General features: G+C 42.2%; 1 protein-coding gene across 2 annotated transcripts in view; it reads right to left on the bottom strand.

Annotated features, from left to right (window-relative positions):
- Positions 1-25,591, bottom strand: part of RAMP3 (receptor activity modifying protein 3) — a 1,128,173-nt gene that overhangs the window by 19,340 nt on the left and 1,083,242 nt on the right. The window lies entirely within an intron of this gene.

Below are 25,591 nucleotides of genomic sequence, written 5' to 3'. Positions count from 1 at the left end.
GCCCATAGAACTACAAGGGCTTCAGCCCCCCTCCTCCTCGTCTGTGTCTCAGCCCGGGCTGCTGCAGTGCAGCTCGAGCTGCTGTGGGCTGGGCAGTGTCTGGAGTCTTATCTCTGGCACGCCCGAGTTTTTGACAGGTCGTTAAAGACCATTTGCATATTTACATGCCTTTGTAAACTAGTTACAGAGGCTTTGTTGAAACATTTTATGTCAGAGCAATTTAGCACCTTCTTGTCACATGCCCAAGAACCACTGGAAACAGCTTTGAGAACGGCACCCAAAGAACTCAACCATCTTGTGCCAAATGGTGCAATCGATCAAATGTCACAAAAAAGAAAAGGCGCAGACCTTCCAATTTGTAAAGTGACAAGAGGTAGGTTTTTAGCTTTTATGTCTACCTACCAAAATCTGGGATCCCGGCTCAGATACCTTTGTTTGTACAGTTACAGAGGGCAGTGGTAGATGAAGACACAGCCATCCAAGATTCTACCCCCCCCTGTCTAGTCCACCCTCTGAATACAGCCCCTCCCCCTCGGCTCTCATGGTGGAATTTATTCTAAGGTAGGCAGGTTTGGGCAATTGGCAAAACACAAGTGTTGCACTATATCCAGACTGGATGCCATTATCCTGTAAATACAGTTTAGACACTTTTTTGGAGGTAGCTGTTTGACAGGAGCAGAAACAAAAAATGAATCAAGCATTAAGGGGCGACAGAGATGCAACATATTTACAAGAATATGTCGCATCTCTGACCTTCCCCTGCGCTGGCGCACAAGCTTCAGCCATGCGCCGGCGCAGGCACCCTTGCACCGTGGTGCACGGATGCCTGCGTCATGGGGAGATTGTTTTTGTGCAGGAAGGTGCCCCTTCCTGCACAAAAACAATCACTACAGGCATTTTCCTCTTTCAATGCCTGCTGTAGAATGCAGCACACATTGAAAAAGTGAGAAATGAAAACATTTCTCCTCGTTGCGCCTTGCTACACCACATCTAGGGTGGCGTATCATTCACACGCATCTCCAGATTTATGATTTCTCGTAAATATGGAGATGTGTCTTGTTCAATGGGTGTTGCGTAGGAACACCCACAGCAACACCCATGGAACTCCATTTCCACTCACAGTGCTGCATGCAGGGCACAAGTCCTGAAAAAAGAAGTGGGGGGACGCTGTCACCGGAAGTGACGTCACGACAGGAAGTGACGTCACGAACGATGCTGAGCTCCTCATCCCAGAGGGGCCAAAGAGTGAAGTCCAGCTGTTTGGCAGGGGGGATGGCGTCCCCCCGGTAAAATAAGTGGGGGGACGCTGTCCACCCGCGTGGTACCCCGACTCGAGCCCTGGCTGCATGTGAAGGGGCCATATTCACGAGGAGAGGAAAAGTCACACAGGGTGGCTTTTCCTCTCCTTGTAAATATGGAGGGGCCCCCTGCGCCACCAATACGTCACAAAAAGTGACGTAGTGTTGGTGCAGGGGGCTTGTAAATCTGCCCCTGAGTATGTAGGCTTAGGAAACAGTTTGTTAATCTGCGGCACTGGCAGAGCCATGAATCCAGCCTTTTTGCCCACTGCTGCTCTGGGACCAAAACTTGTTGTGCTGCCTGGACCAGAGCTGGAGTTTGATGCATGTGCAGATTCTGCCTACAGGTTTGGAAATTTTTGTCAAGAGGGGGGGTCCTCACACCTAAAAATGTTGACAGGGGGGTCTCTGCATCCAAAAGTTTGAAGACCTCTAATCTAGGTCTTCTGTTTGCCAAGTGACAGTTAACACACCACTGGAAGTCCTCCACTGCACCCCTAGTGACAGGCTGGTGTGAGGAAGTTTGGCACTGGGGTTCTGCTGAGAGCTTAGCGTTACATAGGGAGGAATACCATGGGCTACGCAAACCAGCCATAGCCATGGAGTGGGACGCCATGCTAGAACACTTGAAAGTACAATAAAATATGTTTTTTTTTTAAATGTAAGTATTTGGGCACTGCATCTGAGTATGCACTTTGCATCAACTGTGAATATGTACACATTCATAGAAAGGAGGATTGCCGGTGAAAAGTCGAGTGGCACCGTCAGGACTGTTGTAATGTTTCTACTCACTTGGTTTAAAACAAAGAAATATTGTCAGCTGGACAAGAAACAACTTTCATGATAATCAATACAAAATCAGGTTATGCCCCCCCAGTTGTTTGCTGCCAACATCTGTCGACGTCCCCTTCCTCGCCCTGCAGTGTGTCCCGGTTAAGTTCTATTCTAAGGTTTGTTTTCTTTGATGTGATTATTTGTATTGGGTTGGTGTCTTTGTAGCTGCCACCTGTCCTTCATTAGTACATTGTGTGCAGAGGATCAATGGCGAGCAGCAGGATATGTGCTGCACGCTGGCAGTGAGAAACCATAACAAGCTCTTAAAACACAGCACAAGAAAGCCTACCTACTCTCAGGCGCTGCAGGTATTTCCCTTTACTGAACCTTGTTCTTAGGCCAGGTAGATTATATTTCTGCTGAATCACCAAGATGTGCTCTTTCTCGTGAGGAAAAACAAACCCAAAGTAATCTCAGAGTGAGCCATGAAAACAAACATGAAAGACAACAACTATTGACCAAAAAGACAAGCGTGGGATCGAAAGCTGGTGGAGTCACACTGCACACAGAGGTTCAGTTGCCTGGGGCCCAAGTGTACTGAAGCAGTCTTCCAGAGATGCAGAATGGGAAACACTCTTTGATACATCAGGCTCGCAATAAAAATGCTCTGGGAATATATTTAGGGGCAGATTAATGTTAACTGGCGCATCCCCAGGGATGCGCCAGTTAACATGCGCCACAGTGCGCCACTGCTCCGCCACCCATGGTGCGCCGCATTTATGATGCGGCGCACCATGGGGCAAAAACGGCACAGATGCGTGACGCATCTGTGCCGTAAAGGTGGCGCAATGCTGGAGTTGCGTCGCAAGCGCGACGCAGCTCCAGCAAGGCTCGGGGGTGCCCATCTTAACAATGCTGCGTCAAGCCTTACGCCTGCTTCAAGCAGGCGCAGGCTTTTGACGCAGCATTGGCCTGAAAGTGACTGAGTGAAATCTCATAGATTTCACTCAGTCACTTTTGCGAGGTGCACCTGCCCCGGAACGCCCCCCCCTGCGCCGGAACGCCCACAAGTGGCGCAGGGCTTTACAACGTGACGCATCTGCCTAGATGCGTCACGTTGTAAATCGTTCGTAGGGATGTGCCACGTTTACGCCGCCTTGCGTGACGCAACAGCGGCGTAAACGTGGCGCAAGGTCCTCATAAATCTGCCCCTTAGAATCTGAAAGGTGACAAAGAGTTAACTGTCATTTAGAAAATTCACGAAGTTGAAATGGCGTAATCCCATAGGTCGAAGAGGATATAGATCACATCTTGCACCTCATTTCATGCTGAGACCGATGTTTTCATTTAGTAGGATTGTAGCATGGACTAGTTGGCACATTATGATATTCTTTAGCTGAAAGTTTTTGAAACTGAAAATAATGTTCAATTATAATATTTCTTTTAAAAGGATACCGACCCTGTTCTTATTGTTTTGTTTATTAACTGTTTCTGATTGGATGTTAGTGAAAGGCGATTAATTATCTATTGTTCACTTTCATCTTTTAATTTTTTATTTATTTATGTATTTATTTTATTTATGCGATTTTATATAGCGCGAACTTTACCCGAAGGTGTCAGAGTGTCAGAGCGCTTTACATAAGGACCAGTTGAAAAACATAAGGATTTAGGATTACATGTGTTACATAGAGGATACAAACAGAAAAAAATTGCAAATGTACAAGATGTAGAGTCACACAAGGAGATACAAATGGATATACTCTAAGAGTTACATAGGAATGGTAGATAGCACCAAGGTCTACTGCATATACTAGTGATTAGAGTTATCTCTATATGCATAGGGAAGGGTAGGGATGGATATACTCTAAGAGTCACATAGGAATGGTAGATAGTTCAAAGGTCTACTGCATATACTAGTGATTAGAGTTATCTCTATATACATAGGGAAGAGATACAAATGGATATACTCTAAGAGTCACATAGGAATGGTAGAGGGCACAATGGTCTACTGCATATACTAGTGATTAGAGTTATCTCTATATACATAGGGAAGGGATATGACTGGATATACTCTAAGGGTCACATAGGAATGGTAGAGAGCACAGCGGTCTACTGCATATACTAGTGATTAGAGTTATCTCTATATACATAGGGAAGGGATATGACTGGATATATCATAAGAGTCACATAGGAATGGTAGATGGTGCAAAGGTCTACTGCATATACTAGTGATTAGAGTTATCTCTATATACAGAAAAGCAGAGTTCCATAAGTGTGGATGCAGTCACAGCACAAAGGGAGGGTGGGAGGGAGGCAAGGGTATGGAGAAAAGGCAAAGCAGAAAAGGGAAGAAACATTTGAGGATCATCAATGGGGAAAAGGGTTAAAGGATGAGGGAATGGATGGAGGGTCAGAGTCCAGAGAAAACTGTCCGAAATTAGCAGCAACATGGCGGCCAGGACAAAACAAAAAGTAAAGTAGTCCAGGTATGTGTAAATGTGGAGATTTTGGCAATAAAGGTATCACACGTGAAAACTAACATCCAACATCAATATTACTTAAAGACTTTTTTCTGCTGTACCCCATTTGTCTTTCGTGTTCTTTCCTCAATCAGGTATGCCACAGAACCGCCTATTCTTGTTTGGTATCTACGTGTTTGTGTCTGAATTAAACTTGATTATAAGTGAATGTTTCGCCACATCTCCCACATCTCTTTCCTTGCATGCTCCCTGTGCTCCTTGCTTTCTTTCTGTATCATATATGCTCTCCTCATTTCTTGCTTTCTTCTGTTACCCGCGTTCGAAACAAATCCCTAGGCAACTTTAATTCTATCAGATTCCATGATGATCCATCATTGATGAAGGCCACAACATTGTTGTCTCTCAATATGAATATAAACATTGAAAATATATATTTTTTTTTCTTCTTTCTAGATTAAATGTTTTATTCTAGTATCTATGACAGGGTTGTTCACGTTCATTAGTAATACTGTTATTATCCTACATTACCATGGGTGCATAATAGTGATGAATGTATTGAAAATATTTGAACATTGGATGGCATTCATTAAAATATATACATGAAATGTATCCTTGTGGTTTCTATGCACTGAGAGAACAATGAAATTGCGATAGTCATTGTTTTTAATTGCCATGTGATTGCACAGGTATTTTTTATCTAAAAAAAAGCTGGGGGCAAATTTACAAGCCCCTTACGCCAGATTTGCACCGCCGTTGCGCCACTTTTGTGACACAGCAGCCAGCGCCAAGCTATTTACAACGTGACACATCTAGGGAGATGCGTCACGTTGTAAAACCCTGCGCCACATGTGGGCGTTCCTGCACGGGGGGAGGGGGCCAGCGCAGGAACGCCTCAGAAAGTGGCTGAGTGAAATCTACAAGATTTCCTTCAGTCACGTCAAAACCCTGCGCCTGCTTCAAGCAGGCATAAGGATTGACACAGCATGTTAGGGATAGGGGCACCACTAGCCTTGCTGGAGCTGTGTCGCGCTTGCGATGCAACTCCAGCAATACACCGCCTTTCCGCCGGGGGATGCAACACGCATCTGCCCATCCGTGCGCCACGGCGCCGTATTGTAAATGTGGCAAATCAGTGGTGGCGCATGGGTGGGCAGATGCATCGCAACTCTTCGGGCGCATCCCTGCTGATTAGCAGAGATGCGCCAGAAGTAGTAAATCTGCCCCCTTCTTTTTATGCCATTTTGTATGAATATAAAGTTCTTATAATGCATTACTTTGTGTACACTTAGCCTTTTCCATTATTGTATAGCAATTATGTTTCTTAATGCTCAATAGAATTAAAGTTGCCTCGGGATTTGTTTTGAACAATTGTATTTTCCATGCCCTGGGAACAGATATTTGTAGCAGAGGGTCATTATACATACATTGCATGTTACCCTCTCCACTTCCTTCCCCCGCCACATGCAGCCTGTTTCTTTCTATTTTTCGTTCTTTTCAAGGCCTGCCTCTTTCCTCCCCTTTCCATCTGTGCTGCCTATTTCCTGTTCCTTTCATTTCACTTCCATGCTCATCTTGTTCTGTCCCCTTTCTTTCTCTTTCCCCCATGCTGCACCTCATTGCCATCATAGTGGTAGCTGGTCGCCCACAGAAGATTGACCAAAAGAGGGCGCATGTGCCATGAGCAGCAAGGGTTGGCCACTTGAGGGAGTTCAAAGTTGGATTAGGTATATTATAAAAAAATACAGAAATTCACTGGAAAAACACAGTTAAAGCAACTTAGAGCAATGATTAGTTAAAAGACTGTAATATATGTAAGAGTCTAAAATGCACTTGTAAAACCATAGTTAAAGAGCAGAGAATTGTTATGAATTAAAACCGAAAAAACCCTGGTCAAATTAGGTTTTATGTTTGGGTTTGGGTCCAAGAACTGCACTTTTAACCCTTCAAAGCCAACTCAACATATTTTTGTAACATTATTTTCTCAAAAACTATTGAATGGATCAAAAAACAACCAATCAAAGGCACTCTTGTAAGTAAAGTTTTCGTTTTATACCAAGATTGAAATAAATCCATTCAACATTTTTTCTGTAGCAGAGAGCACATTTTCTTGTGGGACATGAAATGGAAAGTATTCTTTTTTGATCCTGTCTTATTCCACCTGACCCCATTTGATGGATCGGTCTGATTAAATAATGCAATGCCAAACCTAAAGCTGGTTCACTTTTTTGGAAACTTTTGTGCTGATTCATAAAATGGTGTCAAAGTTATAAGCAAAAAAATTATTTTTTTCTATGGAAACCCTAATTTAGCAATAGCTACCTATATTACACACAGGCAGCAGGTCAGGTAAGAGTTTTCATTGGGAAGGCATTTTCTAACTTTGGCACCAAACTTTGCTAATTTCCTAATTAAAGTTAATCTGATTTAGTTTTTGAATGGCAAGTTTCATGCAGATTTCTAAAGAGGAGAAAGTAAAGAACAAGGGTAAAAAAAAGTGACTTTTCCTATCTTTACTCCACTCTATAGCATTCTACACATTTCCAGGTCTAGGAGGGAGAGAGCAAGCATTTTAGCACTTGTTATCAGTGGTAAGGTGCGCAGGGTCCTAAGGCCAGCAAAAACGAGATCAGCAAAAAAAATCTTTTAAAAGGATATCGACCCTGTTCTTATTGTTTTGTTTATTAACTGTTTCTGATTGGATGTTAGTGAAAGGCGATTAATTATCTATTGTTCACTTTCATCTTTTAATTTTTAATTTATTTATTTATTTTATTTATGCGATTTTATATAGCGCGAACTTTACCCGAAGGTGTCAGAGCGCTTTACATAAGGACCAGTTGAAAAACATAAAGACTTAGGATTACATGTGTTACATAGAGGATACAAACAGAAAAAAATTGCAAATGTACAAGATGTAGAGTCACACAAGGAGATACAAATGGATATACTCTAAGAGTTACATGGGAATGGTAGATAGCACAAAGGTCTACTGCATATACTAGTGATTAGAGTTATCTCTATATGCATAGGGAAGGGTACGGATGGATATACTCTAACAGTCACATAGGATTGGTAGATAGTTCAAAGGTCTACTGCATATACTAGTGATTAGAGTTATCTCTATATACATAGGGAAGGGATACAAATTGATATACTCTAAGAGTCACATAGGAATGGTAGAGGGCACAACGGTCTACTGCATATACTAGTGATTAGAGTTATCTCTATATACATAGGGAAGGGATATGACTGGATATACTCTAAGGGTCACATAGGAATGGTAGAGAGCACAGCGGTCTACTGCATATACTAGTGATTAGAGTTATCTCTATAGACATAGGGATGGGATATAACTGGATATACTCTAAGAGTCACATAGGAATGGTAGATGGTACAAAGGTCTACTGCATATACTAGTGATTAGAGTTATCTCTATATACATAGGGAAGGGATATGACTGGATATATCATAAGAGTCACATAGGAATGGTAGATGGTACAAAGGTCTACTGCATATACTAGTGATTAGAGTTATCTCTATATACATAGGAAAGGGATACACATGGATATACTCTAAGAGTCACATAGGAATGGTAGAGGGCACAACGGTCTACTGCATATACTAGTGATTAGAGTTATCTCTATATACATAGGGAAGGGATATGACTGGATATATCATAAGAGTCACATAGGAATGGTAGATGGTACAAAGGTCTACTGCATATACTAGTGATTAGAGTTATCTCTATATACAGAAAAGCAGAGTTCCATAAGTGTGGATGCAGTCACAGCACCAAGGGAGGGTGGGAGGGAGGCAAGGGTATGGAGAAAAGGCAAAGCAGAAAAGGGAAGAAACATTTGAGGATCATCAATGGGGAAAAGGGTTAAAGGATGAGGGAATGGATGGAGGGTCAGAGTCCAGAGAAAACTGTCCGAAATTAGCAGCAAAATGGCGGCCAGGACAAAACAAAAAGTAAAGTAGTCCAGGTATGTGTAAATGTGGAGATTTTGGCAATAAAGGTATCACACGTGAAAACTAACATCCAACATCAATATTTCTTAAAGACTTTTTTCTGCTGTACCCCATTTGTCATTCGTGTTCTTTCCTCAATCAGGTATGCCACAGAACCGCCTATTCGTGTTTGGTATCTACGTGTTTGTGTCTGAATTAAACTTGATTATAAGTGAATGTTTCGCCACATCTCCCACATCTCTTTCCTTGCATGCTCCCTGTGCTCCTTGCTTTCTTTCTGTATCATATATGCTCTCCTCATTTCTTGCTTTCTTCTGTTACCCGCGTTCGAAACAAATCCCTAGGCAACTTTAATTCTATCAGATTCCATGATGTTCCATCATTGATGAAGGCCACAACATTGTTGTCTCTCAATATGAATATAAACATTGAAAATATTTTTATTTTTTCTTCTTTCTAGATTAAATGTTTTATTCTAGTATCTTTGACAGGGTTGTTCACGTTCATTAGTAATACTGTTATTATCCTACATTACCATGGGTGCATAATAGTGATGAATGTATTGAAAATATTTGAACATTGGATGGCATTCATTAAAATATATACAGGAAATGTATCCTTGTGGTTTCTATGCACTGAGAGAACAATGAAATTGCGATAGTCATTGTTTTTGTAAAACCATAGTTAAAGAGCAGAGAATTGTTATGAATTAAAACCGAAAAAACCCTGGTCAAATTAGGTTTTATGTTTGGGGTTGGGTCCAAGAACTGCACTTTTAACCCTTCAAAGCCAACTCAACATATTTTTGTAACATTATTTTCTCAAAAACTATTGAATGGATCAAAAAACAACCAATCAAAGGCACTCTTGTAAGTAAAGTTTTCGTTTTATACCAAGATTGAAATAAATCCATTCAACATTTTTTCTGTAGCAGAGAGCACATTTTCTTGTGGGACATGAAATGGAAAGTATTCTTTTTTGATCCTGTCTTATTCCACCTGACCCCATTTGATGGATCGGTCTGATTAAATAATGCAATGCCAAACCTAAAGCTGGTTCACTTTTTTGGAAACTTTTGTGCTGATTCATAAAATGGTGTCAAAGTTATAAGCAAAAAAAAAAAAAAATTCTATGGAAACCCTAATTTAGCAATAGCTACCTATATTACACACAGGCAGTAGGTCAGGTAAGAGTTTCCATTGGGAAGGCATTTTCTAACTTTGGCACCAAACTTTGCTAATTTCCTAATTAAAGTTAATCTGATTTAGTTTTTGAATGGCAAGTTTCATGCAGATTTCTAAAGAGGAGAAAGTAAAGAACAAGGGTAAAAAAGTGACTTTTCCCATCTTTACTCCACTCTATAGCATTCTACACATTTCCAGGTCTAGGAGGGAGAGGGCAAGCATTTTAGCACTTGTTATCAGTGGTAAGGTGCGCAGAATCCTAAGGCCAGCAAAAACGAGATCAGCAAAAAAAATGTAGGAGGAAGGCAAAATGTTTGGAGGAAGATCACCCTAAGGCTGACAGGTCTAACATGTGTTTCCCCAGTTGAAAGGGGGGACAACTACCCAACCCCTTGAGAGTTCTCATCACTAAGGTGAAAAAACCTGGATAGACTATCAGGATAAGTGTGGTCTGACCCAAGACACCGTTGTACTGTAAAGACCATTACTATAGCGAAATGGACCACCTCAACAATTACCATTTGGGATTTTCACCCCTCATGGGCATGAGCTATCTGAGAGATCTGTGGTCTATCTGAACCTGGAAGTGAATACCAAACGAGTATGGTCTCCGATTCTTCAGTGACCAGACTACAGCAAAAGCCTACCTTTCAATCACACTCCACCTCTGTTTCCGTGGAAGTAACCTTCTGTTAATGAAGGTTACCTGTTAGCCTCATTTAACTGTGCTGAGACAGCCCCTATGTCATGCTATGAAGTGTCTGTCTGCACTATGAATTTCTTAGAGAATTCAGGAGCCTTCAGTACAGGCGCAGTACACATGGTTCACTTAAGGGTATCAAAGGCTTTTTGTCAGGCCTCTATTCAGATCACCTGTCTGAGCTGCTTCTATGAAGTCAGCTCTGTCAAGAGGCTATATCCCTTAACAAACCTCCTATAGTATCCTGTGAGGCCCAGAAAGGCTCTCACCTCATTCTGTATTTTCAGTGGTTGCCACTCCAGGATGGTTTCAATCTTGGCCTAGAGAGATTGAACCTTTACCCCGCCCACCATGTGACTCAGATACACCATGGAACCATGCCCTATTTGACACTTACTGGCTTTGATAGTCAGGCCCACCAAATGCAGTACCTGAAGCACCTTCTGGAAGTGGTTCGCGAAGCTGGAGCTGTAGATGGCTATGTCGCCCAGGTAGGTGGCACAGAATGACTTCTCTCCAGCTGGGACCTTGCTGAGCAATATCTGGAAGGAGCATTCTTAAAACCAAAGGGCATCACCCTTAATTGGAAGTGGCCCTCTGGGTTGAGCACACAGACCTCTCTTTTGCCCCCTCAATCAGAGCAATCAGCCGGTACCCTGATGTCAGGCCAAAGGTACTGAGAAACGAATCTCTGACAAAATATCGATTACAAAAATATCTACCTACAAAAATATCACAACAAAAATATTGATTACAATAATATCGACATGCTATCTCTAACAAGGTAAGTACAAAAATATATTAAAAAAATATTGATGTCAAAAATATCGTTATTAAACAATATTGTTTTTTTAAATTAAAAAGTATGTAATATAAATAAAATAATACTTATAAATGTAATAAATATAGTTAAAATATGTTATATTTAAAATTAATAAATAATACATAAATTAATAAAAACAAATAATATAAATATAATACATAGTATATACTTCCTTGATACTAACTTTTAAAAATAATTTTAATAACGTATAAATAAAAAAAATATTATAAAATAAATGTATAGACATAAAATAATAATACAAATAAAAATGTATAAAAATGTAAAACAAAATAAAAAATGTAAGTAAATGTCGGATAGCGTAGGGGTAAACATTACTATTCTCACTCCAGAGAGTGCAACAGTAGGGAAAGTGTTGGATAGCGTAGGGGTAAAATTACTATTCCCACTCCAGAGAGTGCAACAGTAGGGAAAGTGTTGGATAGCGTAGGGGTAAAAATTACTATTCTCACTCCAGAGAGTGCAACAGTAAGGAAAGTGTTGGATAGCGTAGGGGTAAAAATTACTATTCCAACTCCAGAGAGTGCAACAGTAGGGAAAGTGTTGGATAGCGTAGGGGTAAAAATTACTATTCCCACTCCAGAGAGTGTAACAGTAGGGAAAGTGTTGGAAAGCGTGGGGGTAAAAATTACTATTCCCACTCCAGAGAGTGCAACAGTAGGGAAAGTGTTGGATAGCGTAGGAGTAAAAATTACTATTCCCACTCCAGAGAGTGTAACAGTAGGGAAAGTGTTGGATAGCGTAGTGGTAAAAATTACTATTCCCACTCCAGAGAGTGCAATAGTAGGGAAAGTGTTGGATAGCCAAAGGGTAAAAATTACTATTCCCACTCCAGAGAGTGCAACAGTAGGGAAAGTGTTGGATAGCGTAGGGGTAAAAATTACTATTCCCACTCCAGAGAGTGCAACGGTAGGGAAAGTGTTGGATAGCGTAGGGGTAAAAATTACTATTCCAACTCCAGAGAGTGCAACAGTAGGGAAAGTATTGGATAGCGTGAAAGGTAAAAATAACATACTTATAAATAAATTAATAATTTAAAATAATACAAAAAAATAATTATTAAATAAATATAAACTATTTACAAAAACCAATACATAATTATTAAAAACATAATTAGCAATAAATAATTAAGTAAAAATAAATTAATAATAAATACCAATTAATAATAATAAATTACAAATTAATAATTAATTAGCAATAATATAATTAACAAAACAATGAATTAAAATAAATTATTACTTAATTACATTTAAATTACTTCCCACCCTGTTCCCCTATAAACCCATAATGCGCTAAAGAACATAATTATCAATTAATTAAAATTAATTTATATTTCCTAAAAATTAATAAATAATTTATTATAATTAAATTACTTCCCACCCTATTCCCTATAAACCCATAACCCGCTACAGAACATAATTATCAATTAATCAATTAATAAAAATTAATTACCAATTAATAAAAATTAATTACCAATTAATTAAAATTAATGTATAATTCCTAATAAGTAATAAATAATTTATTATAATTAAATTACTTCCCACCCTATTCCCCTATAAACCCAGAACCCGCTACAGTACTAAGATACAACATTTACTTAAATAACATAAATAAAAATTAAATACATAATAAATACATAATAATATACATAAAAATCATACAAAATCGATATTAGTAACATCGATATTACTAACATCGATATTAGTAACATCGATATTAGTAACATAGATATTACTAACATCGATATTGAACATATCGATATAAGTTACCTTCTATATTATGTCCCTTCGATATTTAAACATCAACATTATTGTATGTCGATATTTAAAACTCGATATTTTGTCTGCCTACCCTGAGAAATGTGGCAGCACCCAGCCAGTCTATGAGCTCAGTAGCGCAAGGAATGGGGTGTGCGTCAGTCTTCATGAAGGAACTGAGTCCCCTGTAGTCGACACAGAACCTTAGTTCTGGAGTGGCACCCCGTGGGGAAACCTTGGATAACGGCACCACAGGGCCATTAGAGGGCTCAATCGCCGCTGACACCAGCATATTGGAGACCTCCTCCTTGATACTGGCAATCAACAAAAACCTCCTTGATACTGGCAATACTTACAACCTGTAAATATTATTTTTGACAGGCAGACTATCTCTAGTGTCAGTGTCATGGATGCACAGGTGTGTTAGTCCTGGGGTGAGGGAGAACAGAGATGAGACCTCCCCCAGTACCTGGCAATAGTCTCTCTACTGTTCTGAGGTCAGGTTAGTTGAGAGGTTGACACCCTCCACTGACCCATCATACTCTTGGGTAGATTGGAGGTCTGGAAGAGGTTTCTCTCCTCTTCCACTACCTTGTCTGTCACCAGGAGCATGCTCTGTTCAGACCTCTCAAAGGGGGGTATGAGGATGGTCATGTGGAGCACCCTTAAAGGGTTCCATGGGGTTATGAAATCCACCAAGTAGGTAGACTCACCCTTCTGCTCCTTCACCTCATATGTGCCTGTCCGGTGATCCTGGAGAGCTCTGGCCTCCACATGCTCCCTAACCCACACAAACTGGCCTGATTAAATCTCTACCAGATTGGTCTCCAGGTCCGACCAGTGTTTCATAACTTCTTCACTGGCCTCAAAATTCTTTTTTCCTTTTTCAAGATTTCCTTTTCTCCCAGAAGCAGTGCATCTGGCTCCGGGGTCCTGCATGTAGCTGATCACATCCTGCGGAGGCTTCCTGGGAGCTTGCTCCCATCCCTCTCTCACAAGGCTCTGAGATCTCCTAACAGGGAGGGCATAGAGGAGTTCAAAGGGGCTAAACTCCACTCCCTTCTGTGGCACCTACCTGTAGGCAAAGGGAATGCATGGCAGGAGGAGGTCCCACTTATGCCTTATGAGCTCAGGTAGGCATATTATCATGCCTTCCTGAATCTTTCCATAAGATCGTTGGTTTGGGAATATTAGGTGTGTGTAGAACTTCTAAGTTATATCTATCCCACTCCAGTTTTATAGTTGCTATATCTACCATCTTCGGTAGTCCTCTCTTGGATACCGCATTTAACCAGGTAAAACCGGTTCCTTAAAAATTAGTTCTATACTAGAAATCACGGTCCATGATAACGATCCTGACCACCCCTTTTTGAAAGTTATCATCTACCCCGCAGTGTCCACCCGGTACTTGAGGCGGAGCGAGAGTGATCCCACACGTTTTTGCTGTGCTGCCGCCAACCATTCCTACTGCACGGTTAGGCCGGCAAACACCTTTGGCTCTAGGAGTGGCAGTTTACCCATAGGTAATATCGTATGTTATTCAGACGGCCACCATTGCGTATCATTCAGCCTGCTCATCCCCACAGTAATAACGCATCCTTATTTCTTCCTCCTTTCAAGGAAGCTGCTTCGTCCATGCATAATATGTAATATCATCTACTTCTTGTAATTCAATCCACTTTTCTACGAATTTTTAGGTAAGGACCCATCGGTTAATTCGTGGTACCTCCCCACACTTGTTTCTCTGATCTTCATTTTAAATCACAATGTTTCGGGACTAATGCATGACATACCTTATTTTCTGCTATTTGAGCATCATTTATTCTTTGCGAGAGACATCTTTTGTCACATCTTTAATCTTGGTGGTTGGACTATTCTTCTTAACCTTAGCGCTTGCCAGCTCTACATATTCATCTAAGCCTCTACATACGTTATGTAACATATGTAAATAAGTGCAGTGTACTGGACTATTTTTATGTATGTTGTACAGATGTAATACGTATATTATTCCTTTCTAGAATCTTCAAGTGGTTCTCCAGAAGAAGGCGTGTGTTACGCCAAAACGCGCGTAGAGATTATTCATTAACCCACTTGGTTCTTTTTATCATTGTATTTGTTTTTACCATTTTTGTATGATATTTGATTTGATACATGTTCAACAATATATGTTAACAATTCTGCCAACAATTGTAACAATATTAATGAGCTCTATGTTTTTAACTTATATGATGTATACTTTTAATAATAAATGAACTGTATATCCTCTATTGTATTCATCGTTATTTCCTCCTGTACACTGCAGTAGCTCATATCTGTTGTGCTTTCATATCTGTTGTGCCATTGTACCTGACATCTTTCAGGACCCCACAGTTGCCTAGGATTTGCTATTCTTAAAAATATTGTGCCCTGACCTAGGAACTTGTTACTAGTTTCAGGGGGTCCCTTTCTTATATATCAGAACTTCTAAGTTACTCCACACTCATCCCACATGGACTTCATTTACACTGACATGAAGCGGGTGCCTCTGTCAGACACTACCTCTTTGGAGAACCCCACACTGGTAAAATTCCCCATCAGATCCCTGGCCACCGCAGATGTTGTCACTGACCTCAGAGGGATGGCCTCTGGGTAGCCTACCAAGACCAGGATGAACCTTTTGCACAAAGTGGTCTTGGAGTCCAACTACGTAGCGGCCTACCCTCTCAAATGGAGTATCAATGGCAGGTAGTGGGGTGAGGGAAGACAAGCTTTTTCCCTGACTTCCCACTGGCCTTGCAGGTGGAACAGGACTTATTGAATGCATCTGAGGTTGTCTTCATCCGAGGCCAATAGAAATGGGCAACAAGTCTAGCAAAGGTCTTGCTCCCCCCAGATGTCCTGCCAGGGAAATGTCATGAACCAAAGTCAGTGGGAAGGTCCTGTAACACTAGACGACTACCAGCATGGGGGCTGCCCTAGGTCCAAGAACCATAGACACATATTATTGGAGGTGATTCTCCCAATAGTTACGGTGATCTCCGGAGGTTTCACTTGTTGCCTGGGCCTCAGCTTGCCACCTCAACCCCTTTAGAGTGGGTCGCTCCTTCAGCACTTTTTAGAATTCCTCCCTGGTGGGCCCACTCTCAACTTGCCAACCAGCAAGCTCAGGCAGGTCATCCAGGATGGGAATGTCCTCCCCAGTTGGCTCAGAAGCATCTTTCTCATGTGCCCCGTCAACCCTGACTGCGGGAACGCCAGGGGCTGGTTTCCCATGCCCCTTTTCCCTTATTCTTTTTGACAGCTACCTTTGCCATGGTTCCATGCTCCAGGCACCCTTGACTTCCTTCTTGGGTAGCCATGGACCGTGTGGTCATACAGATCCACTCTGGCCCTCCCAACATCTCCTAGTGAGACCTGAGCTCTACCTCCCTCCAGATAGTGTGCACCAGGTCATTGCCTAAAAGACAATCTACAGGCAGGGCTCACAGCTACTTTTAGCGAACCTACGACCCCCCCACTCAAAGAGAACTAGAACCACTTGTAGATGACTCTCACCATTGCCCGCGACTGTAACTTGGTGGACTGTGTTAGAAACGACCTGCCATGAGTACACCAGCTGACACTTTACAGTAGTTATGCTGGCTCCTGTGTCCCTCAGAGCCTCCACCAATTGCCCATTGATGGTGACCCACTGTCTGTACCTACAAGTATTGGCAGGCATATGGGCTTTTGGCACCATGCCATTATCCCACAGGGAAACTAGAGTCACCTCTGTCTGTTCCACAAAGTTAACTGGGACTACTCCTTCCCAAAATGCTACACTCACCAGCCAAGTTGTCTGCCCACTGGTAGGGGTGTGTGGCCTCTGACCACTCTTGTATGAATCTCCTGTCTGTCCCTGAACTTTTGGTGGTACTTTTCAGAGGTCAGCCTAAACTGAACATGTGCAAGCATCAAGAGCTTGGCCATCTCTAACCTGAACTCTCTCTGTTCTGCCAGGTCGTCTGAGGACAAAATGCAGGAAAATACACTGTTGCCTGCTCTGTCATGGGGCTCCAACTCAGGGCGCAAGTCACTGAATTCAGCAGACTGCAGTCTCTCAGGACAAATATCCAAACTTTCTCTTTGCCGGTCCATCTCATCATCTCCTTCAGTTGCTGTAACAAGTGATTTGTGGACTTCTGCCCAGGCCCTCAGCGCCTTTTGCAGTTCCACCTTCCTTGTGGTTCTCTTGGCTGGAAGTCCCCTTTCCTTACAGAGCTCCTTGAGCCGGGCCACTGTGTAGATCTCTGTGTTTGCCAGCTCAAACTCCATTGTGTAGAGGTGGATTCAGGCACAACTGACAGCGAGAGAATTCTGAAAAACCAAAAAGGTCAATCAGGGAGATTTTAAGCTCAATTTAGTCTTAGATTATTCAGGTGGGGTGGTAGTGTAACAAAATTACTGTAAGGCACTGTGCAAACACAACTACAAATCCTCACCGCTGATCACCAGTGTAAGAAATTGATTTGTTGGTTGACTGGGGTGTGAACCCTGGTCAAGCAGCAACCGCAATCCTTGTCAAGGTGATGTCACAAATTAATCTGTGCTCAGCCCTCTGGTAGCTTTGCACAGAGCAGTCACGCTTAACTTAGAAGCAATGTGCAAAGTATTTGTGCAACACTTCAAACAGTAACACACTGAAAACACACCACAAAAGGGTCCCACCCTTTGAAAAAATCAATCAGTAGAGCTGGAGTTATTAATTTTTTTAACATTTAGTGAAAAATAGCACCAAAAGGCACAATGCGAGAACTCAGGTTATCTAGTTGCACTGGACTGTGTCAAAATCTTAAGTTCAGGCCCACCGCAATGGAGAGCAGGTTGGATACAGTCTGCTGAAGTTTACCTTCTCAAGTTTGTGCCAAGAGTCTTGTTCATGTTAAAGAGGATCACGGTTCAAGATGAAGTTGCAGGTCCAGTTCTTCCTCTCCATGCAAGAGTGCAGCAGGCAGTACAGAAGGGCAGCAGTTCCTTTAGAGTAGCAGTCCCGCAGAGTGGCAGCCCATGTAGCAGCACAGCAGTCCTTCTTCCTTGCAGAGGATTCACAGGTCCAGATGTGCAATGAAGACTTTGTGTCCAGTATTTATGCTCAGTTGTGCCTTTGAAGTGGGGGGAGCTTCTAGAGGTTTCCCGTTGAAGTCCCCAGGCATCCTGCCTTCCTTTTCCAGACTTATTACAGGGGGTATGCAGCCCTTTGTGTGGATGCAGGACACATCCTGTTCAGGTGTAAGTGGGTCTGTGTGCAGCTTCTCCCTTCCATCCTGCCAGTGATGGTTCATCCAGTCTCCTAGACAGACATCTAAGCTTCCTATTGTGGCTGTCTAGGAGGAATACACAATGCCCGACTGTCAGCTACACCAAGTCATGTGACCAAAGACAAGTTACAGGCACTAAATGGGTATGGCAGGAAAATGCCAACTTTCTAAAAGTTTCAAAAAGGGGGGTGGTGATGGACAGAGTATCTGAATTAAGCAGAACACTCCTACCCAGTCAAAAGATCAGGGCTTGATCCATCACTGTTTTTTAGCTCACTGCACCATCCCAGTTCAGAACCTGGCTATATGCAAATTAGTCTGGCCCTGGCCCAGTGCATCATGGGAACAGGGCAGACCAAACTACCAAGCCAATTCTTTACTGGAAAGGAAACAAGCTTCCGGGGACCGGTTTCTGGCATTGCAGCCGTCTTCGGCCCGGCTTGCTTGAATCCTGATGGTGCAGTGAGCAAGGGACTCACATCTGAGCATACCCTTCCACACTTATGGTGGCTAAAACGATTCAAAAAGGGGGGTGGTGATGGACAGAGTATCTGAATTAAGCAGAACACTCCTACCCAGTCAAAAGATCAGGGCTTGATCCATCACTGTTTTTTAGCTCACTGCACCATCCCAGTTCAGAACCTGGCTATATGCAAATTAGTCTGGCCCTGGCCCAGTGCATCATGGGAACAGGGCAGACCAAACTACCAAGCCAATTCTTTACTGGAAAGGAAACAAGCTTCCGGGGACCGGTTTCTGGCATTGCAGCCGTCTTCGGCCCGGCTTGCTTGAATCCTGATGGTGCAGTGAGCAAGGGACTCACATCTGAGCATACCCTTCCACACTTATGGTGGCTAAAACGATTCAAAAAGGGGGGTGGTGATGGACAGAGTATCTGAATTAATCAGAACACTCCTACCCAGTCAAAAGATCAGGGCTTGATCCATCACTGTTTTTTAGCTCACTGCACCATCCCAGTTCAGAACCTGGCTATATGCAAATTAGTCTGGCCCTGGCCCAGTGCATCATGGGAACAGGGCAGACCAAACTACCAAGCCAATTCTTTACTGGAAAGGAAACAAGCTTCCGGGGACCGGTTTCTGGCATTGCAGCCGTCTTCGGCCCGGCTTGCTTGAATCCTGATGGTGCAGTGAGCAAGGGACTCACATCTGAGCATACCCTTCCACACTTATGGTGGCTAAAACGATTCAAAAAGGGGGGTGGTGATGGACAGAGTATCTGAATTAAGCAGAACACTCCTACCCAGTCAAAAGATCAGGGCTTGATCCATCACTGTTTTTTAGTTCACTGCACCATCCCAGTTCAGAACCTGGCTATATGCAAATTAGTCTGGCCCTGGCCCAGTGCATCATGGGAACAGGGCAGACCAAACTACCAAGCCAATTCTTTACTGGAAAGGAAACAAGCTTCCGGGGACCGGTTTCTGGCATTGCAGCCGTCTTCGGCCCGGCTTGCTTGAATCCTGATGGTGCAGTGAGCAAGGGACTCACATCTGAGCATACCCTTCCACACTTATGGTGGCTAAAACGATTCAAAAAGGGGGGTGGTGATGGACAGAGTATCTGAATTAAGCAGAACACTCCTACCCAGTCATCACCACCCCCTTTTCTGAAACTTTCTAAAAGTGGCATTTTCAAAATGGTAATTTCAAATCAGGCTTCACCATAAATTAGGATTAAAACATGAACTGGGTACCTATTCCCATTTAGAAATTGCACATATAAAATATATCAAGGAAAATCCAATGTTATCCTACAGGAGAGGTATGCCTTGCAGCATTGAAAAATGAATTTAAACGTTTTTCACTACCAGACATGCAAAGTTTAAGAATACATGCACTACTTTTTATATACATTGCAAACTGCCCTCTGGGCTGTTCGGGACCTATCATATGTGTGACCTACGTGTATTAAAAAGGATGTTTTAGGCCTAGAAATGGGTTTACTTTGCCAGGTCAAAATGGAAAGTTAAAAACTGCACACACAGGCTGCAATGGCAGGCCTAAGTCGTGTTTGAAGGGCTACTAAGTGGGTGGCACAATCAGTGCTGCAAGCCCACTAGTAGCGTTTAATTTACAGGCCTTGGCTACATGTAGTACTACTTTACTAGGGACTTCTCAGTAAATTAGGAGAGCACAAGCACTTCAGCACTGATTAGCAGTGGTAAAGTATGAAGAGTCCTAAAACCAGCCAAAATGGGATCAACAAAAAATGGAGGAGAAAGGCAAACGGTTTGGGAGAAAACCACCCAAGGCAGACATGTCTAACACCAATACAAACAGCAAAGAGTGTGCCTGGACAAATGCAATAATGAACAAGCGTGTGCAATAGGGATCGTATTCACTCATATTTTAAATTGTCCCAGAATCATTCATAGACTTTGTCTTGGGTGTGAGGCATTCATTCTTGGAACTCTAGGTTTTTATTGTGAATACTCTAAGGTCCCCAGATGACTCCATGTCACAAGACACACCTTGCACTAGTTAAGTCTTTCTTTCTGCAAACAATTGTAATGTGATAATGTAGTCCAAGTAGCTTGATTTGAATAAACTAGTCTGCAACTCTCAGAAAGTATTTGGGTAAAAACTTAAAATATGTTAATATAAAAAGGTGTCACTGATGACATGGAACTTTCTGGTAATTTCAGATTAATAGCAGTAGAACGAAATGTGATTACATTAATTTTCACATTTTGCCAATTTCAATACAAATACCTGCATATGAATCAGAACCCTTTTCCTAGGGACACGCCCTCCAGACAAAGGTCACCACTGCTAGCGTTCATTCATTGTTTATTTGTGCTATGAGAGGTAACTCAAAACTTATAGTCAGTCACATAGGAAAAATCAATGAAATGTCATGTACATAGTCGATGTTCCAATTCTTCCCTAGAGTAATTAGTCCTATAAGCTTACCTAAGTGAAAGACTCATGAATCAAATAGCATTAAAGAAAAAAAAAAAACAAGGGACTGAATATGGCATATACAATCAACATCCGAAAATGCTCACTATGTTTGAGAAACTTCTTTGGCAATTAAACTAGTGGGGCAAAGCAAAAGTGAGCAAACTGGGTGAGTTAGCGTAGGAGACAGTCAGCCTGCTACTGTAACACTTCCAGAACAACTGTCTCCTAGACGTTTGGAGTAAGCACTGGAGGTACTGCCCAAATGTTATTATAATGTTAGCGCTGGATATTACCACAAGAGCTAGACGGAGAAATAACTGGTAATACCCTATTCTAGTAATCTAACTGTAAAATTTCCTCATGCATCAACAACTGGGTTCATTAAGAATGGTTTTGGTGAAAATGATTCACAGTATTTACATGAAGTGAAGAGGGAAAATTGCATCACTGGGACAATATTAATATATCATTCTCAATCTTGGGATGAGCAAAAATGTGCGGTAATGGGATTACCATACATAATAGCTCTGAATCCACACATCTGCTATGCTATTAAGCATTTAACCATTTTGAAAAAAATGAGGAAAGTAATGTGGTATTGAGTTTTATGCACCTTTCCCTTTCCTCTATTTGGTTCTCATTACTGCTAGCAAAACGTTGGACATAAATGATGTAAATATGAATCGTAAATACAATTTGTGGTCATAAATAAGCGGCACCTTGTTGGACCTGGCCCCTTTGGCAGGTTTATCCTCTGACTTTTTAATCTTTGCCTGCTATATTTCTCGCCCTGATCAGTGCCAAAGGTCATATGCTTTCTGTGTATACTGTAATTCTGATTAGTTATCCATGATTGGCACTGGTTGTGCCACCCACATGAGTAGCCCTGTAAACTTGTCTCAGGCCTACCATTGCAGTGTCTGTTAGTGCAGTTTTAAACTGCCATGTCAACTTGGCAAGTGCACCCACTTGCCAGGCCCAAACCTTCCCTTTACTGCATGTAAGGTACGCTTAAGGTAGGCACACAGTTCCCCCATGGGCAGGGTGCAGTGTATGTGAAGGGTAGGAAATGTAGTGGTATTTTTTACGTGTCCTGATAGTGAAATACTGCCAATTTGCAAGGACTAGCTCTCTCATAGGCTATCATTAGAGCTTACTTATAATATTTTACAAGTGTAACTTTCAATCGGGAACAGCTAGAGATTTGGAGTTTAGGCTCTCTGAGCTCAGAATTTAAAAATACACCTTTTTGGTGAAGGTGGTTTTTATATTGTGTGATTGAAAATGCCACTTTTAGAAAGTCATTTTCTTTCTCATTTTCTTTCTCATGTCATTGGGGACATAGGGCTACATCCCTTCACTTGAATGCACGCATAAACACAGGTTTAAAATAGGAGATACTGTCTTAAAGTTAAGAAGAAAACGTCATTATCACAGGTGTGCAGGCCAGTCTTTTCAATTGAGTTTTAGAAAGTGGGCATTTTCTTGTTTAATCATCCTGTGCCTCTGCCTACCTTTGGAATCAACTGCTGGTTTATACAGACAGGGGCCTGTTTGTGCATTCACTCTAGACAGTCACACAAAAAGAGTTGAGGTGATCCCTGCATATCCTGATGGCCCATCGCACGGCTGATGGGCCTTCCTGAGCTAGAGTGGTGGGAGGAGCTATCACCTGCACCTGAACAGGGCTGTATCTGGCCTCTCAAAATGCTGTTTACACCCCCTAGAATGTTTCTGGAGCCACGAGCAGGCAGAACAAGAACATGCGCACTACAAAGACAATCCTTTGAAGAAAGCCTACTTCAATGGCCAAAAGGGGTATACGTATTAAACCTAAAACCCCAGACTTTTAGAACACTTCTGGATCAAGAGGAACCTCTGGCAAGCAGAAGAACTGAAGAGCTGTGAGGAGGAGTACTGCCCTTTTGCTGTATGTTGCTTTGCGTAGTTGGCTTGCAGCTGCGTCTTCTGCTTTTGAGAGGAAAAGGATAGAACTTGCTTTGTACCCTGCTTGTGAAGCTTCTCCAAGGGATTGTGTGTGCTTGCCACCTGTTGGAAGTCTCGGGTCATCAAAGACTTCATCTGCAGCATCCCAGAACTCCGTAGCTGGGGGTTCTGATCTGCATTGTAGTGCTAAATTCAGTTTTGAGCCCTTCGAGGTTGTTCCTGCAACAAAAACATGCTTGAACCCATCAAAATCGAAGCATCCCCCTTCCAGTGCCTGTTTTTCAGGGATAAATTTCCATGCACCACCGCAGTGCGGCTGAAGAAATCGAGGCAGCTCCTGTTAGTGGCCAAAGAAACCACCGCAACCCGAGGTCAGTGCACCGTGTCTCCAAAGTCCAAGACCTGCAGGCCCTGCTGTGTGGCTTTAAGAATTGACGCATCGTGGGACCGCAGCTGAAGAAATTGACTCAGCGCCTGTTTTGCTTCCGCCGCATGGACTGTGTGCCACATTTTTCCGAGGCATCACCCACAGACCAGAACCATCTCGGAATAGACGCAATGCTTCCCCCTTCAGTCCGGATTCAACGCTACACTTCTCCTTCATGCAGCAGAACTGATGGATGGCCTCAGGAATCGATGAATCGATGTGTTTACCAACGCTTTCTTCCTCAGCAGCTGTTTTACCTTGTAAATTTTGACGCATTTGAGGTACATTTTGGAAAATCACTGCATCACTATAGTTCTATGTAAAGAATAGCTGGGAATCATTTAAAATTCATATTTTGATTGAGTATGTAAGATTTGCCATTTTGGTCTTGTTTGGTTAGATAGAGATATTTTATTTTTCTGAAACTTATGTGGTGTCCATTTGTAGTGTTTTCACTGTATTACTGTCTGAGTTATGTACAAATACTTTACAAATTGCCTCTGAGATAAGCCTGACTGCTCGTAACAAGCTACCAAGGGGGTGAGCAGGGGTTATCTGAATGTGGAACTTCCTTATCCTGACTAGAAGGAAGGGTCTCTACTTGGACAGGGTGCGAGCCACTGCCAACTAGAGACCCCCATTTCTAACAAACCGGATACATTTATATTTTTAATCCAAAAGCCTTCTTCTGCAGCGCTCTAAACGAGATCATATGCATTTCTGAATGTTTTTCCTGCCTCTAGTCAATGAGAACACTGAGACGGTAAATTGATACCTATTTCATTAATTAAACTGATGAATAAAACAAACAAAAACATTTGACTGCAGTGATTATTTTTTCCTTGAAATGGTAGCGTTTCTAACAGAGAACTTTACACTGTTCTGAAAAGGCAGCACCACACATGGGGTCTCCCATCAAGTCAGAGGATTTTCATCTTCATAGAGCGAACGAGCATTTAGCACGCGCTGTTGAAAGATGTGAACGCCAATCCATACGTCAAGATGGCAGCCAGGCTTATCCCACTCCTGTCGGAGATTACCATGGGACATTGTAGCAGCAAAACATACCGGCTGTCTTTCATGAAATACCGTTCAATTTACACCAAGAAGCATTTTAGAGATTGTCTTTAAAAAAGAATCCTCGCGATACATCAATTTCCAGGAGGCGTCCCTTGAGAGGGAAGTGAAAAATATGCAATCCTCTTCGACCAAACTGCAAATATTTAGGCTCATATTTTTGAAAACCATGCAGGTAGGTTGTAATGTTCTACCCCACTGCTAGCCTCAACACTCAAGCAAGGTTGTAAAGGTGTGTTGTCATGTGGGCGTAACATACCAATAGGGTAGAAAATGGAAAAAGCGAATGGAATATATTGATGATGCCTACTAACAGAGAAATCAAATACTTCCAGCTCAGGCAAACACCTTTTCTGCAGGTCAACGTTTCGTGTAAAAAATGTACCAGTGGAACGCACTACAAAAAGCGATAACACATTATTGAATATTGGAAACATATCTGGTTAGTAGTTAAGAGGTGGAATGCAGAGGTAGGGACAGAGAGGCCATGCATAATATCACTGCATGCCAAACACTGACCCATCAATACCAAGAGAGGCTCTGACTATAGCAACTTTATGCCAGGAGCAGAAACAATCCCTGCATTTGCTGCGCTACACTGCAGGAAACAGGAGGCATGTGTAGACGCCAAGAGAAGCGGGGCAGCTAACAGCCAAACCACAGGAGCGGCAGCTCATGAAAGGCGAAATAAGGGTTATTGAAGAACGGCATTACAGCATTACCCCACTGACCTCATGAGAATCAGAAGAAAGATTTTATCCAAAGAAGATAGAAGTCCTCACAGAAGAGGTTGCAAGTAGGAATAAAAAGTCCTAGATGTCTGGTATTCCAAACATTGGCACGCGGGCTGAGGGAACATAACTAGATACATGCAGGATTTAGCAATAGTTCCACGGTGAGTTGTAAGCTAACAACTAGTAATCTCCACCCAC

This window comes from Lissotriton helveticus, chromosome 4_1, assembly GCF_964261635.1.
Source record: "Lissotriton helveticus chromosome 4_1, aLisHel1.1, whole genome shotgun sequence".
NCBI classification, from domain to species: Eukaryota; Metazoa; Chordata; class Amphibia; order Caudata; family Salamandridae; genus Lissotriton; species Lissotriton helveticus.
Note: the sequence above shows the minus strand (reverse complement) of the source record. Positions and strands in the feature narration are given on the sequence as shown.